Source organism: Heloderma suspectum, chromosome 2 (assembly GCF_057233095.1).
Source record: "Heloderma suspectum isolate Gila_16-S chromosome 2, 16-S_ref, whole genome shotgun sequence".
Taxonomy (NCBI): Eukaryota; Metazoa; Chordata; class Lepidosauria; order Squamata; family Helodermatidae; genus Heloderma; species Heloderma suspectum.
Window position 1 is genome coordinate 64,103,550 of NC_139459.1, and position 18,556 is coordinate 64,122,105.

General features: G+C 42.7%; 1 pseudogene; it reads left to right on the forward strand.

The window, feature by feature from the left end:
• The first annotated feature begins 429 nt into the window (after nt 1-429).
• LOC146352313 (digestive cysteine proteinase 1-like) lies at nt 430-2,027 on the forward strand (annotated as a pseudogene).
• The last annotated feature ends 16,529 nt before the right edge of the window (nt 2,028-18,556 follow it).

Consider the following 18,556-nt stretch of genomic DNA (forward strand, 5'->3'; position numbering starts at 1 on the left):
CATACGTACATGGTTCTCTCCCCCACTCCTTCCCCACACACTATTTTTATCCTCATAATACTCCTGCAAGGTAGTTTAGGCTGAGAAAGTGTGACTGGGTCAAGGTCACCTAGTGAGCATAATGGCACAGTGGGGATTTGAACTCAGGTCTCCAAAGTCTTAGTGTGAAACTCTAGCCACTTCATCACACTGGATCTCCCTCATATTCCTCAGCAGCAAGGGATTACACCAGGGGAAGTGATAAGGTATGTGCCAAGAAGGTCATGTGGAACCTGACTATGGGGGAAGAGGTTTTCTTTGATGGCTCCCATGGGTTTACCCTCGGTGATAAGAAAAAGTATACATAAACGATCCTTCCTAAGGATTTAGGTCTTGCTACAGAAGTAGAATTTGGCAAGTTGGGAAGAGGAAGAGCTTGGCACTTGATTTCTCCTGTGTTCATGGACTTCTGCTTTAGGAACTGGATGCAATTATTCAAGCACAATCCCTAATTGTGAAGTCCTCTACCATGTCAAAGGAATCATCAGCCTCCCTTATGCTGAAACTGAAGAGCCCATTGAAGCTTGGTACAACCTTATTGGAAACCAGACTTACATTGAGTACAATGCCCAAGTAGTGACCTTACAGCTGTGGTATATGGAACAATAATGCACCATGTTCAAGATAATGCCAGCAACCCAGAAAAGGGGGTGAATGCCAAGAAATGCTTCCAGCTGAACAGCACCAAAGAACATGTGAGGTGCAAGGAGTCTTTCCTGACTTGAAAGGCTTCAAGCCTACAAAGGAAGAGTACTACAAAGGCCAGTACTGCAGTGTGTGTCAGAACATAGCCTACTGGGGCCACAAGAAGAATGTCTACACTGTGTCTACACCAACACCAGCTGCAGCATGTTGCCCATGTGCTATGAGATGAGGAACTGCAACACTTTGCTGGGATCCCACTATGATGATCATGAAATCAATTACCGTGATTTTCCCAGCAGCTTCTCATCTTCTGTCTTTGCCTTGAGAAGCCTAATGAAATGAAACTATGTGAGAAATTGCCAGGTGAGTCTGTAGAACACCACATCATGCCTAACCATATGGCAAATTTTGTTGGGGGACAGGAGGACTGGGCAGACTGGGTGTTCCACCCTTACAGAAAATGGTTTGGGAGGGTCTATGACACAATGCAGGAGATGAAATATAGGGAGCACATCTTCACCCATGTTGAGTAGACATGAGGTTTGTCTACTCAAGAACCAGCCCAACCTCTCCTTCAAGATAGCCCTGAACCACTTGGCTGACCTCACCCAGGAGGAGATGGCCATCATGAGGGGGAAGTTCAAGAACCCAGAACTATGCTCTTGAACTTTCCCTGAGGAGATGTACGTGGCCTCATCCTGACAGCTTGGCTTGGCAACTCTATGGTGTGGTGACTCCAGTCAAGGATCAGGCTGTGAGTGGTTCCTTCTACTGCTGGAGGCCTGGAAGATTCTCTTCCTCAAAACTGGGCAGCTCATCCTGCTGTTTCAATATATCCCCATTGACTGATCTTGGGGCTTTGGGAACCACGCCTGTAATAGTGGCAAGGAGTGGCAGGCATTTGAGTGGGTCCTGAAACATGGCAGCATTGCCAGCACAGAGTCCTACAGGCTCTGGCCAAAGGCCAGAATGGCTCCCAGCAACAAGATTCAGCTTGTGGGCAAGCTCTTGGTTTATGTCAACATCACCTCTGGGAACATTCCAGCACTGAAGGCAGCCATCTACAAGCATGGTCCTGTGTTGGTCAGCATTGACACATCCCACAGAACGTTCTCCTTCTATTCCAACAGTGCTTTTACTCTGAGCCCAAAGGCAAAACCAAGAGGGGCAAGCTGGATCATGTGGCCCTGGCTGTTGACTACAGGGTCCCCCAAGGAAAGCTTTATTGGCATGTTAAGAACACCTGGTCCACCTGCTGGGATAATTATGACTACATCCTCATCTCCATGAAAGACAACAATTGTGGAGTAGCTACTGATGCCACCTTCCCAATTATGTTATAACTGGAACACACCATGGCAAGCTCCTTCAGGCAATCTCAGAAAGATGATTCAGCCCCAATTCCCCCCCCCCCGCAAATCAGGATTCCCCCTGCCCCTGCTAACAGCCAAACGTCTCTGACATATTTGTTCATATACTGGAATCTGAGTCACAGAACTAGAAGAGACTCACAGAATTATTTGTTGTTAATTTATTTTTAATTGTTTTAAGTTGTGTTTAGCTATCTTGTAAGCCACTTTGTGAAGGCTTTTTTGCCTTGAACAGCAGGGTATAAATACCTAAATAAACACATAAATAAATACAATGAAAGAAACAGTTTCCTACTTTTCTATCTGTTACACATACACCGAAAAGGGATTTTAAGTCCACTGGTATGCCTCCCTGCTTGCCACATGCCCTCCTGTGTAGCCTGCACAGCATGTGGTTTTCAATTTGTAATTATTCTTGTTAATTTTTTGTTTGCTATTCCCTTGCCAGGCCTCCCTCATTTATGTTTGTCTCATTTTAACTTGGCAGAGGCAAGATTCACCACAAATATTAAAATGCCTGTGTACATGCTGTTCACAATTGCTGCTGGCTTCAATCACACTGTAAGAGACAGAAATGAAGATTAAATGAAATCAGACAGACAGGGACAGACTGTTCGAAAACCGCAGCTTCGGTTCACTAATATTTTGCGGCACAAGTTGCTGTAACCTCCCAAGAAGCCATGATTCGAACACTTGTTCATCATTCCCTCTTCTTGTACTTGCCTTCCAGTTCCTGAAATAGTTTGGCTATGAGAGTTTCCTCATTTGCATGGAGGCTGAGGCACATCTCCTTCCCCCATACCAAAGAAAGAGCTTTCCAAGATCCAAACTAGAGGAGATAGTGACAGGCCCATGTTCCCCCATCACATACAATGTAGGCAGTGGTACCTTTCTTGGGTGCAAAAGCAGTGAGTTTGTGAGGAGTGCTAAACCCTCATATATGTTATATATATGTTCCCTCTCCCTCACATAGTGTCAATTAGCTACTTCCTAGTTCAGGCAAAACATACAGTAACTTAAGTCCTCTTCAGAAGTTTGTCATGTGTAAGCATGGAGAAGGGTGGAGTGGGATCTTGCTTCTGGCACTGGCCCCACCCCTTTGATGTACATGCATTTGGCATGATATCTGCAATGGATGTCCCAGTCACATGAAACACCTATGCAGATGTCACACTGAATGTGTATACAGGATGGAACCAGCAGCACACACAAATGGGCGGAGCCAGACGCTCTCCCATTCTCCATGCATGCATGTAACATCTGAAATGGCAAACTCTGCTTTGTCCTTCAAATGAGGATTAGAAATCAGTTTGGAGCCAGTTTCCAACTCTAGTTTAGGGAGCCGGTATAAACTACAGGGCAGTATCCAACCCTGGCAGTCCTTCAGTGCCAATCACATTGTAGCAGTGGAAATGATTGCTAGTGCAACAGGAAGCTAGTGCTTCATAAGCACAACCCCCAAAACTAGTTCAAACTAGGACTTCTTGAACAGGACAAGTCAGGAAAGTTCTCTTCCATGATCTCTGCTGACTTTCCTATTCTGGAAGCACTAGTCTGAACTAGTGGCCAGTTGTGCTATCAAGCACTAGCTTCCTGTTGTGCTAGCAGTCATTCCTGCTAATGCAAGGGCAGCATTGGATACTGCCCATAGTTGCACAAACCATAGTTTGTTCATATATATCCTGCACTGAGCATTCAATGGGGAGTTGGAGCATGAGCACAAGGTCCATTCCCAATTTTCCAAACAATCAGAACATAAGAGCCATGCTGGATCAGACCAAGGATTCATCTAGTCCAGCATTCTGTTCACACAGTGGCCAACCAGCTGTCTGTGGGAAACATACAAGTAGTATACGAGGGTAATAGCACCCTCCCACTCATGATCGCCAACAACTGGCATACATAGGCATGCTGCCTCTGATACAGGAGGTACCATATAGCCATAAGGTCTAGTAGCCATTGATAGCCTTATCCTCCATGAATTTGTCTAATCCCCTTTTAGAGCCATCCAAAGTGGTGGCCATCAATACTTCTTGGGGTAGTGAATTGCATAGTTCCATATGCACTATGTGAGGAAGTACTTCTTTTTATTTGTCCTGAATCTCCCACTAATCAGCTTCATGGGATAACTCCAGGTTCTGAACAATGGGCAGAAACTTGTGGTATTGGGTATATGCAACCTGGTCACACAGGCTTGTGTCCCCCCTCCCCAATGGCCATCATGTTCTGAACTGAATATGTAAAGAGGAACGAAGTTAGACTTAAACCGGGGAGACCAGGATATAACTCATATTTGTGATGCTGACCAGTACTGCTCCACATTTTACATCTTATGGCATATCTGTAAAACATTTTATATACACATACATAAAAGTACAAGAATGAATGTGATCTAGAATGCAAAGTCTAGATCATTTACATGTAAATTTTACACTATGTAACCTTGAACTCCTCAGCATAATAAATAGATATCTGAGAGGATACTGAACAGTTTGTAGGGAAATTGCCCAAATAACAGTAAGGGGTGCTAAAACATACTTGCCCAAACAAGTTCCCTATCTGTAAGTAGGGCCCAAGTATGGGAGTGTGGGGGGTACAGTTTGCCAGGGCCCAGGGATCCAGGAATCCCATTACCATGAGAGAGAAAAATGAGCCTAAGATCATTTTTGAAGATATTTATGGACATTTCTTTCCATGTATCTACCTATAGTCCATAACTTGTGAGATTTGCTAGAGCCAGAACAAGCAACATTCTGGACAGAGAGTTGTTGGCCTTCTCTGGAACACAGTGTGTGTGCTTGCACAGCTAAACTAGAAGTTGCATTTTTAAAGACAGAGAGGTTTGTGCTAAGGGAAGGGTGAGAAATTTGATTCTTAGTTTTCGACCAGAATTTATCTAATTTGCATCTCCTGGAGCTGTACGTGGACTCGTAACACAGCGTCTGGTCTGAAGTCCATACATTGCTTGCAGTGTGAGAGATAGTGCAAGGAAGTACTGCTAGTAGGTATGGAGAAATCTGAAACAGACTGAAATTAGACTGGATATCTTGTAATGTGGTGTACGGATTTCATGCAGAACCAGCATTTGCACGTCAGGCGAATTCCGTGGACATTTGTTTTGTAGGCAAACTGCAAATCAGGTGAAGAACGTTATGTGATTCACAAATAGAAATTCTGTAAATTGTGATGTGAATACTTCCATAACTTGCTGCAAATCTATTTACATGATTTTCTGTGCGGGGGGGGGGGATCTGAATTTGTGAGTTTGTGAACAATGATTCTCAAAATTCCACCCAATCCATGGAGGTCATGCAGAACAGATGAAATACAATCCAAATATCCCTAACTACTAGTAGGATTTATAGACACAAAGTATGTAAGTAAATATCTAGTTCACACATGCAAGCACACACACACACACACACACACACACACACATTTGGAGCATGGTAGAAATGCTCCAGTGTGAAATGTAGAAACTATAACATCAAAATGAAAAAACAGAACTTTTCTTTCAGGACTTGTGAGATTAGGATAGAGTTGTAGTATGTGAGTGCCAGGGGCCCATGTTACAAGTTGTTCCCCCCCAAATGATGCTTGGGCCCTGTTTTTAAGGTCTGTCAGCCATCCAGAATCTCATCAACATCATTTAATATGATTTGGACGGAGGGGATCTACCATCTAATACAACATTTGGAATTACTTAGCATTTCCACATGCTGAGGGGAGCCAGGGTTTTAAATCTGGTATCAAGTTTGCGCATAGCACCACCACCACCAAGCAGTACAATGAATATTTACAATTGTGCCGCCTCAGTAGAAAAGATATTGGAGAAGTTGCTTGCCCAGCATGCAGACAGATGAGCAGCTCAGAACAAAACAAAGAGACGAGCCAATGTGCTGTTTGCGAGACAACATTGCAATTTGGAAATGCCTAGCACTACTTTTTTCTACCAACACAAAGTTGTTGTTTTTTTTTTTAAAAAAATACAGCTTTATGCATTCTTCCAGTATCAAGATTCTGAAACTGTCAGAACAGGCCCCACTGGTTGCTAATTACCTAGGTAATATGCAAATTCCTGTCTCCCAGGTTTTGTTGATACGGCTCTATATTGGTCCAGGTATTAATTGCTTCAAATCTTTTTTATTAATATATAATCAATTAATAAGTTTGAGTGCCATTATGTTGCAATATATAAGAAATGGTCTCCTTGAGGTATTTAACATGAAAGTTACAGTAAGAAAAGGGAAAAATACCATACAATTTGAAGTATAAGTAACTAATATTTGTTTACATCAAACTTTCCAAAATTCCCAAGCCAGGAATGTAAATGTTCAACCTTTTCACCCTTCTGACTTTTCAGTGGGCTGTGAATGGAGGATTACCTGCAGAAATTCCCTCTTCTACCCAACTATTAAAGATGTAGGAGCCCTATTCTCTTTTGTATCTGCCCCAAACATGGCACTATGGGAGGTGTGTGTGTGTGTGTGTGTGTGTGCGCGCGCGCTTCCATGTGAATTAGATGTTTACTCACATATTTTGGGTCTGTAAATCCTACCAGCAGTAATGCCTCCCACTGTCATGGGATTTAACCTGGCTACACCTCTGGAGAGTGTTACAATGGATGGCACCAGATTTAGCCAAATGGAGTGGAAATTGATGAATCTCATGATATACTTGCTAACTGAAGATTACATCTGGCCACCATAAATTACATTCTGACAAACTGAGACTCTAACGCTCAATTAGATTCTGTCAAATTAAGGCTGCCATCCTATCCTCATTTACCTGGGGGTAAGTCTCATTGATCTCAGTGGAGCTTAAATCTGGGCAGATATGCATAGCATTGCACTGTCAATAATACTTTGCCCTATGGATAGCCCACTTACAAAATGGTAGTGGAGTCCTCCTCACTCAACATGGGCTTGAAGGACAAAATTTGTAACTCCATTTCTTTTGCAATATTGCAAAAGCTATTGTTCTGAAAAAGTGACACTGAAAGCAATTAAAAAAGAGATGGGAAAGATTTTGTAGGCATTATATTTTCCAAAGGGTCTTGCCCTTTTTTCCCAAGCGCAACATGCCTTAAAGCTGTCTCCTACTCCAAAGCAGGGGTGAGAAAAAAATATTTTTCATTTTGTTGTTCCATTTGTTTTCAGCATGAAAGACTTCTTTTGTTCATTATTCATTCATTTCAATCACATTCATTTCATTATTCATTTGTTAGACACACATTCATTTTGTTACTTACATTCATATTCATTATTTTGCTTTCTTTTAGAGATATTTTTGCTGTTGGTTATACGGTGGAGGCAGTGGAGCTGATTTTAGCAGCTGTTCCTGGCAGCTGCTATTTTTTGTTTTCCCAGAATGCTCAAGGTGTTGCATCATTTCACAGCATTCTGGGTGGCCTCCATTCGCATCAGATTTTTGGGATAAAAGATGTGATCTTTCCCTCCAGAATATTGCGTAATGATGCAACATCCCAGACATTCTGGGAAAATAAAATCAGCTCTGCTGTCACAGGCACATGACAAAGGTAAATGCCACCCCTGAATAGGTGTGAATGGGTATTAATGAAAAATGTGCCCATTCATATCCGTTAGTTTGTGGGATTTGTTTCAGCATGTATAAATACTGGACCAAATGGCTTAATGTGGTTTATTTTTTCACTTATTCTGAAATGAATGCACATTTCCAACTCCAAACTAATGGCACTTTGAGGTAGCTGACTGGTTACCCTTCTGAGATACAGCAGAAGTAGCTTAGAAAAAGAGAATCTTAAGTCTGACTTTCAGCTTCCATATTTTCACTTTGGTCAGAGCAAGGTAATTTTGCTGGCCAAAATTGAATCTCTGGCATGGGGGGAAATGGCAGAGTTTTAATGGATTTGTCTTTCTGAAGCTTCTTTCCATGACACTGAAATTCACATATAAACACTAAATAACAATAGAAAATGCAGTAGTTCACATAACCAAAGTTATGGCTTCAACCCTCAGGGGCAGCGGAGGTGCTGGGGTTACAGAGACTTAGATGCAGTGAGGGTGAGAAGGGAGCAAATAAAGTTAAAGTCTGTGAGGGAAGGGAGAGTAGGAGGGAATATTCACATACTAACGTTTGTTGTTTTTTCAGTAACCTATCATAATTCCCCTTCATGGATCACTGCCTTGTTGTGGCGAAGGGGCTTGCGTAACTCAGTGAAGCCATAAGCTATGCCGTGCAGGGCCACCCAAGATGGACAGGTCATGGCAGAGAGTTCTGACAAAATGTGGTCCACTGGAGAAGGAAATGGCAACCCACTCCAGTATTCTTGCCAAGAAAACCCCATGGAACATATCACAAGGCTAAAAGAGATGACGCCGAAGATGAGCCCCTCAGGTCAGAAGGTGTCCAATATACTACTGGGGAAGAGCAGAGGGTATTTCCAAGTAGCGCCAGATAGAGCGAAGCGGCTGGGCCAAACCCGAAAGGACACTCAGCTGTGGATGTGTCTGGCGGTGAAAAGAAAATCCGATGCTGTAAAGAACAATATTGTTTAGGAACCTGGAATGTCAGATCAATGAATCAAGGTAAGCTGGAGGTCGTCAAACATGAGATGGCATGATTGAACATCGACATCTTGGGAATCAGCGAACTCAAATGGACAGGCATGGGCGAATTTAATTCAGGTGACCATTATATCTACTACTGTGGGCAAGAAACCCTTAGAAGAAATGGAGTAGCACTCATAGTCAACAAAAGGGTGGGAAAAGCAGTACTGGGGTACAATCTTAAAAACGATAGAATGATCTCAGTACGAATCCAAGGCAAACCATTCAACATCACAGTAATTCAAGTCTATGCCCCAACCACTGATACCGAAGAAGCTGAGGTTGATCGGTTCTATGAAGACCTACAACACCTTCTAGAACTAACACCAAAAAAAGATGTCCTCTTCATCATAGGGGATTGGAATGCTAAAGTAGGAAGTCAAGAAATCACCGGGATAACAGGCAAGCATGGCCTTGGTGTACAATATGAAGCAGGACAAAAGCTAATACAGTTTTGCCAAGAGAACACGCTGATCATAGCAAACACTCTTTTCCAACAGCACAAGAGGCGACTCTACACATGAACATCACCAGATGGTCAATATCGAATTCAGATTGATTATGTCCTTTGCAGCCAAAGATGGAGAAGCTCTATACAGGCAGTAAAAACCAGACCTGGAGTTGACTGTGGCTCAGATCATGAGCTTCTTATTGCAAAATTTCGGCTGAAATTGAAGAATGTAGGGAAAACCACTAAACCATTCAGGTATGACCTAAATCATATCCCTTATGAATATCCAGTGGAGGTGAGGAATAGATTTCAGGGATTAGACCTGATAGACAGAGTGCCTGAGGAACTATGAACGGAGGTCTGTAACATTGTTCAGGAAGCAGCAACTCAATCCATCCCAAAGAAAAAGAACTGCAAGAAAGCCAAGTGGCTGTCTGATGAGGCTTTACAAGTAGCTGAGGAAAGAAGGGAAGCGAAAAGCAAGGGAGAAAGGGGAAGATATATCCAACTGAATGCAGATTTCCAGAGAATAGCAAGGAGAGACAAGAAGGCCTTCTTAAACGAACAATGCAAAGAAATGGAGGAAAACAATAGAATGGGAAGGACTAGAGATGTCTTCAAGAAAATCGGAGATCTCAAGGGAACATTTTGTGCAAAGACGGGCATGATAAAGGACAAAGAAGGCAAGGACCTAACAGAAGCAGATGAGATTAAGAAGAGGTGGAAAGAATACACAGAAGAACTATATAGGAAAGATCTGAATGTCCCTGATAGCCATGATAGTGCGGTCACTGAACTTGAGCCGGACATCCTCGAGAGTGAAGTCAAGTGGGCCTTAGGAAGCATTACTAACAACAAAGCTAGCGGATTAGGGATGGGGGAGAATTTCTCCCCGAAACTTCGGGGGGCCGAGTGCCAACGTATTCGGCCCCCCGAAGTAGTTTCGGGGAGAAATTCTTCGCACCCCCCCCCCGGGATGGGACTTACCTTTTCCGAATGTCCCTCCCGGCGGCGGGACCCGGCGGCGGTTCGGCAGGTCTTCATCAGGGGTGGGGGCAGCAGCCAGTCTTTCGACCGGCTGCCACCGCCACCATTCCAAGAAAAGTAAAAAAAAAACAAAAACGCCCCCGTGATAGGCTACGTGACGATTAACGTAGCCTATCATGGCTAGATTTGCAAAGTCAGCCGTGATAGCCTACATAAATCGTCACGTAGCCTATCATGGTTGACTTAAAAAAATAAAAAAAAAGCGCGTACGGCTAATGGCGGCCCCCATAGGGAGCTACCATTCGTGTTCCTTATTTGGTCGCTGTAGTCTACGTAAAGATTACATAGACTATGGCGAAAATAAGGGCAACGCTATTTGCGTTGCCCTTATTTTCGCTGTAGTCTACGTAAAGATTTACGTAGACTACAGCGACCAAATAAGGAACGCGAATGGCGGCTCCCTATGGGGGCCGCCATTAGCCGTACGCGCTTTTTTTTTTTTAAAGTCACCCGTGATAGGCTACGTGACAATTAACGTAGCCTATCATGGCTGACTTTGCAGATCTAGCCATGATAGGCTACGTAAATCGTCACGTAGCCTATCACAGGGGCGTTTTTTTTTTAACTTTTTATTTCGCAGCCGGGCGAGGCGAGGCGCCTCCTCCCCGGCCTGAATTTCAGCCGGGCGAGGTGGGAAGCCTCCTCCCCAGCCTGAATTTCAGCCGGGCGAGGAGGGAAGCCTCCCCCCCCGGCCTGAACTTCGCGGGGAGCAGCGAAGCGCCTCCCCCCCACCGCGAAGCAAGCTGCGAGACCAGGTAAGTGACTTTCCTGCACCCCTAGCGGAGATGACAGTATTCCAGCTGAGCTATTTAAAATCCTAAAAGATGATGCTGTTAAAGTGCTGCATTCAATATGCCAACAAATTTGGAACACTCAACAATGGCCGCAAGACTGGAAAAGGTCAGTTTACATTCCCATTCCAAAGAAGGGCAATGCCAAAGAGTGTTCAAACTACCGTACAATTGCACTCATTTCACATTCCAGCAAGGTTATGCTCAAAGTCCTACAAGCTAGGCTTCAGCTGTATGCGAACCGAGAACTACTGGAAGTACAAGCTGGGTTTCGAAGAGGCAGAGGAACTAGAGATCAAATTGCCAACGTTCGCTGGATCATGGAGAAAGCAAGAGAATTCCAGAAAAACGCCTATTTCTGCTTCATTGACTACACTAAAGCCTTTGATTGTGTGGATCACAACAAACTGTGGGAAATTCTTAAAGTGATGGGAGTACCAGATCACCTTACCCGTCTCCTGAGAAACCTGTACGAGGGTCAAGAAGCAACAGGAAGAACCAGACATGGAACAACCGATTGGTTCCAAATTGGGAAAGGAGTATGACAAGGCTGCATATTGTCACCCTGCTTATTTAACTTATATGCAGAGTACATCATGAGAAACGCTGGGTTGGATGAATCACAGGTCAGAATTAAGATTGCCGGGAGAATTATCAACAACCTCCTATATGCAGACAATACCACCCTAGTGGCAGAAAGTGAAGAGGATCTCAAGAGCCTCTTGTTGAGGGTGAAAGAGGAGAGTGCAAAAGCTGGTTTGAAACTCAACATTAAAAAAACGAAGATCATGGCATCTGGCCCCATCACTTCCTGGCATATAGAAGGGGAAAAAATGGAAGCAGTGACAGATTTGACTTTATTGGGCTCCAAGATCACTGCAGACGGTGACTGTAGCCATGGAATTAAAAGACACTTGCTCCTGGGGAGGAAAGCTATGGCCAACCTAGACAGCATAGTAAGAAGCAGAGACATCACCTTGCCGACAAAGGTCTATCTAATCGAAGCTATGGTTTTCCCAGTAGTAATGTATGGCTGTGAGAGCTGGACTATAAGGAAGGCTGAGCGCCGAAGAATTGATGCTTTCGAACTGTGGTGCTGGAGAAGACTCTTACGAGTCCCCTGGACTGCAAGGAGGTCAAATCAGTCCATCCTAAAGGAAATCAACCCTGACTGCTCATTGGAAGGACAGATACTGAAGCTGAAGCTCAAATATTTTGGCCACCTAATGTGAAGAGAAAAGTCACTGGAAAAGACCCTGATGCTGGGAAAAATTGAAGGCAAAAGGAGAAGGGGATGGCAGAGGATGAGATGGTTAGATAGCATCACCGATGCAATGAATATGAACTTGAGCACGCTCCGGGAGAGAGCGCAGGACAGGAAGGCCTGGCGTGCTATGGTCCATGGGGTCATGAAGAGTCGGACACGATTGAACGATTGAACAACAGCAAATCATAATTAAAGATTATGTGTGTGTGTCTATCTGCAGCATAGCTGCAAGACCATGAAATCTAGACACCTGAAACTAGGCATGTATCCTAAGGGGGCCCTATGAATTTACACTGTGGGGTTATTTTGTTTTTAAACCACATTAATTAATTTTAATTCATTTAAATGTGTACATATGGTTGAAGACTGCAGTACCATCATCAGTCACTAGATGGTAGACCTTCCTAACCACTGCATAGCTTTACAGTCAATACAGTTTAGGGAAATGGAGTGGGCAGACCCCTCTCTCAAGTGGCTGTTGCGGTGCACCATGACAGAGGTCATGCTTAGGGGTTTTTTTAATCAATTTTTTATTGTGAGTTTCAACAAAACAAATAAACAAAAACCTAACAAAACCAAAAAATTCAAAATATAACAACATACTCTAAAGTCCTCAGTTTCAAATATTACAACATTCTAGGAAGAAAAGGTGGGGGAAAAGATTACACATAAACTTCAGTAAAAGCAGACCAGATATCTAAATATAGGTCCATGCGCAAGTGATGCCTATATACCACTCTTTCAAATGTTGCTAGTGTTCTTAAGTCTTCAATCCATTGTATTATAGGAGGTGAGCTTTTATCCTTCCAGTATTGTAGAATCAGTCTTTTAGCAGTGAAGAGGGCATGAAAAATCCATTTACACTGACCATATGTTACATTCCCAAAAGCAGGTAAATCATTTAAGAGAACATGTACATCAGTAAATGTTAAAGAGCTTTCCAATACAAAGTTTATCCATATGATAACTTCCTCCCAAAAGGAGGCAACTATTGGGCATTTCCAAAACATATGAATAAAAGAAGCATTTAACTGCATCACACCTCCAACAATTGGCTGAGTTCGACAAAGCTTTGTTAAAGAGGCATTGTGGCATCCAATAAACCCGGAACAAATGTTTTTGCTGAATAAGACATAACCAGAGATCTATAGAGATATCAAATACAGATGTTCAAATGGGAGTCCATTGAAATAGGGCATTCCAATTCCCTTTTCCATTCCTGCTGTAGACCTCATTTATCATATTTATTCACTGATAATACGTATTTATAAACATGAATCATGGGTCAATATATCTGGTCAGCTTCAATAAGTGTTTCCTAAGGTAAAGGAGACTCCAAGGGAGTAAAAGCAGCAGCAGGACCGAATCTAGATACTAACAAATGTTTAAATTGCAGATACTGCCATTCTGCTGTAGCAGGCAAATGAAATTTATCTTGCAAAGTTGAAAATGGCAAAAACTCATCATCAACACCCAGTAATTGATCGAGGGTAAACATAATTTTATCTGTCCAAGTCTGCCACAGAAATATTTTCTTTCCTATTCTTAGGTCTGGATTTCCCTATAAAGTCAATTTGGCATGGGAAAATGGGTCAAAATGTAATTGCCATGACATTATATGCCACACATCTCTTAACTACCAAGATTGTGGGAGGAGCTCTGTCCCACTTAATATGCTGAGAACCTAATGCCATCCATTTGGAGAGAGGCTCTGGACAGGAAGATTCCAAAACTGACCAAGGTGGAAAATCAAATCTGAGTGGAAAAGACCAAAATTTAATACAGGTCAGCAAATAAGTCATGCTTAGGGGTGCCAGCAGTTATGGCTTCACTCAGACAAGGTGGTTGCAATGTGTACAACTTTGGCAGCTGTGTTTGTTTGCTTGCAGCCTTCACTGACATCAAGCTAAGGGCTATTCGAACCCATGCAAAGCCGGGCCATTTGCCAGTAACTCATAAGTGCTTTGAATGACCACTAGCCCTAACCAGGCATTCTGCTTCTGTGTAGGACCAATACATGAGGGAGGAGAATGTAAATGAACATATTAACTCTGCTCTGCCATCACCCTCCATGAATTGGAGGAACAATACCTGCAGCAGGAAGCCTTCTCTGCTCTTCTAGTCTCCCACACGATGTCAACCCCTGGAAAATCTGCAGCCTAATCAAGCCTTGCTGCCAAACTAAGTTGCCAATGAATGTTAGTAATTTTGTAAATGAATCACAGATTGGTTTCAATGAAGTGGTTAGCAGTCACCATTTCTACAGAGAAGGCATATTGGGTGTTCTACATACGTTTGCTACTCTCTATCAACACACCTGAAAGCATTTAATGCCCTTTCTGCTTGGCATTACATATGCATCAACTGTAATTATTGCTATACTACTGATAATTTGTCAGCTTTATTACAGCAGGAATTAATTATGCATCATAAATGTTTAATAATGCAAATATGCCAAAAGGATACATAAAAGTGGTTTTACTATCAGGCAATAAACATATAATGAAGAGTACACAAATATATCAGTTCCTAATGTATAACTTTTGTCATTCTGTAAATGACCTCAAATGCAATAAAGCTATCAGAGAGCCCAAAATCTTACAGATAATAAGACTTTACCAAAATATGTGATGCATTTATGCCTCTGGCTAAACTAGATTTATGTTTTCTGCCCAGTCTCTGCTCCAATCTAATCTTAATCATACGAACTATCCAAAACACAACCAGACATTTCTTTCCTTAGAATGGGATGTTCTGCAGGTCTGTCATAAAATGTGCATTTTGTTTGACATTATCTTGCACTATTAATATCTACAAAGCTGCCTTCACCAGTTTGATGTCTCAGACCCAGAGGACTACATGGCAATAAATATACATCATTTTAATTATTGATCTGCTTAATTACAAATAGATACATGATCTGATCTTTACTGTATGACACTGGACTAAACAAATCCTTCTTCTATTATGCTGGGAAAAAATGATGTGAAGTTGACACTTGAGTTAGAAATGTAGAAACATTGCTGACAGTGTATTGGTTTTCAATGGATAGAAATAAGATACTGCATCATCTATCTATCTAGTTTATATACTGCTTTCCCATCCAGTTGGAAGTTCAAAGCAGATGACATTCTAATATCCCAAACATATTCTAGGACTGACCTGGGGGCACATATTCAGTCTCTGGGTCTAGGGTTAATTTTGACTTAATATTTGGAACAAGGTACCACTCATTTTGCCCTTTGGTTTAGTACTGCTTCTTGTTCCTTTCCATGTGCTTCTGTTGCCCCACTTTCACCGCCTGCACAATCAGGGCTTGGGTGCCACTATGGATGAATGAATCAGTCATCTTCCAGTCCATATCACTTTCCATGCACTCATTCATAATTCTGTTCCATCCTGTTTTCATATTTGCAACTTTAAAACAATCTGCACAAAAATCCCTATTAACATACGTATTTTTTAACCTATCCTCTCACAAAGTACGCATTTCTAAACATGTTTTATCCTAAAATACACATTTTAAAATGCATTTCTGAACCAAAAACTGTGTCACAAAATTTGGAGAAATGTGAAAATGAAGGCTAACTATATTCTAATCCCTGTATTAGTATGGGAGGTGTGGATCAGGTCAGTTCATACCAAATTCACAAATAAAAAATTCCTCAAACATCCTTAGTGCCACTGACCTGGTTTGCATGGAATGAGAAGCCACTATGGCTGAATTTCCCTGTGGGACTTCTCATTGTGGTGGCCACCATTCTTAATATTCAAACTGTGGTACGAGAGGACTGTAGCTTGTCAATATGTGTGAACCCAGAAATGGTAGGCTGTTGGAATGGCTAACATCCAGAACCCATGGCCTGTTTTAGGGTTGTGGGTGGCTTGTTAACCACCCCAACAACCCATGTAACAACAAGCTACAGTGTGCCCCCACTGCGGCTTGAATATTTAAAATGGTTGCGGCCACCACAACAAGAAGCACTACAGGGAAATTCACCTATGGTGGCTTCTCGTTACGTGTGAACCTGCCCACTATGTTTATATAAATACAATGGAGGAATCGGAGAAGCATATTGCTAAAGGCATAGAAACAACAAACATTTATTTAAATGCTTTAGCAGCAGGAAGCCAGGCAAAGAAGGGGTAGGAACATTAGGGAGCAGTCCTATGGCCACTAGACATTGTCTAGAGTTCAGCAGGATTTTTCGGTTTCTGGGATCCAAGGTCAGAGCCAGGACTTTGAATGTGGTTCCCAGAAACTGCACTCTCCACTCTCTTGTAGCCAGCGTGCTTCTCTCCATGCAGGCTACATCTCCACACTTGGAAATGGAGTGTGGAGATGGGGAAAGGGGGCGGTCTTGGGGGCAAGGAGGGGAGGAGGCTGTGGAAGTTGCCTTATGCAGCTTCCTATGCACCATGTGGCCTCCTTCCCTCCTCCTTCCTGAAGGTGTGGCTAAACAGCCAACATTGTCCATCTAGCCAAAAATGCAGGGTGGCTGGAGCATGGAGGTAAGGATTGCCTCCATGCTACAGCTGCCCTGCATTGGATACTTGGCAGCCTCCAACTTCAGAGGCTGCTGACTATCTCAATAGGATTGCACCCTTAGATAACAAAGGTGTGAAAGGACTAATGAAGATGGGCAGGGGGATTGTAAGAAGGCTAAAACAATTCCTTGTGCTGGCCTTCATTGTGGAAGATGTTGGAGACATATCCACATGTTAACCATTGTTTTCAGGGAAGGAATATGAGGAACAGTGGATTGGTTCAGATGTAACGGAAACTATGGTTTCCACTATATAAAAGAGACACAGCAAGGTTTGGGCTCATATACTCTTCCTTCCTCCTTCTTGCAACAAAGGAGCTGATCAGAAGTGCTTGCTTCTGTTTTTAAACTAACCACAGTTCCTTGTGATGTCTGAACTCAGGGAACAATGGTTATGGTTTCACACCAGGATCCTTACTGGTCCTTACTAACCATAGTTTAAACAACTATGGTTATTGTTTAATTTACATTCAGATGCCAATGTACATTGTAGATTGTTTAACACTGGAAGCAGGAACAAAAGAAGAGGAGAGGGGTGAGTGTGTAAGGCTTGATGCAGCTTATTCCCATAGTGAGAAATCAGAGTTTCCCATGAATTCTGAACTGAGCCTATGTCGAATAGGAGTGACCAAAAATGGAGCTTTTGATCTAAAGGATTATGGAGAAAATTGAGAGTGTGAGCAATGTTTCTCCTCTCGTAACATAAAACTCAGGTTTACGCAATTAAACTGATTATCAGTAGGTTCTGAAAAAAATAAAAGGAAGTGTTTTTTTCACACAATGCATAGGTAATTTATGGTGAACATTCTACAGAATATGTGATGGCTATAGATTGGATAACTTTAGAAAAGGACTATAGTTTTAGTAGCGGATAAGTATCACTAGCAATCTTCAGAGGTAACATGCCTCTGAGTACCAGTTGCTTGAGGACAAAGTGGGGGAGGCTGTATCTTTGGTAGTCTGCAAACAGAATGCAGGCTTCTGTTGTGGTGATTGTGGGCACAAATCAGAATGTAGAGAATGCATACTGATTAAGATTTCCATACGATAGCATCTCATTAGAACAAATGCCTGAAACCTGCCTGGAAAGTAATGCTGAACTAGATGGACTGTCAGACTGACCCAGCAAGGCTTTTTTTAAAAAAATGTACTTATATTTATTTTAAGTGCATGTCTGAGCTGGGAGTGGGGGTGGGGGGTGGGGAATGCATTGCAGTGGTTCTGCTCCTATTTGGATGGCCAGTTCCAGAAGATGGTGCTTGGGGAATATTTCTGAGCCTCATGGATTCTCCAGCATGGGGTTCCTCAAGGTTCAGCTTCATCCTCCATGCTATTTAACATCAACATAAAACCACTGAGTGGGGTCATCCAGAGTTTTGGAGTGTGTTGCCATCAATATGCTGATGACAAGCAGCTCTGTTTCTCCTTTTCATCGTCATCAGGTGAGGCTGTGGATGTGCTAAATCAGTGCCTGGCTGCAACAGTGGATTGGATGAGGCCTAATAAACTGAAGATCAATCCAGACAAGTTTGAGACGCTGTTAATGGGTGGTTCCACTGACCAGATAGATGGTGTTCATCCTGTTCTGACTGCAGTCCCCTTGAAGGAGCAGGTTAATAGCTTGGGGGTTCTCTTGGAACCATCTCTGTCACTTGAAGCTCATGGACTGGCATGGACTGTGTTCTACCAGCTTCGACTGGCAGTCCAGCTATGCCACTATCTGGACAGGGATAACCTGGCTTCAATAGTCTATGCTCTGGTAATCTCCAAGAAAGATTACTGCAATACAGTACACATGGGGCTGCCCTT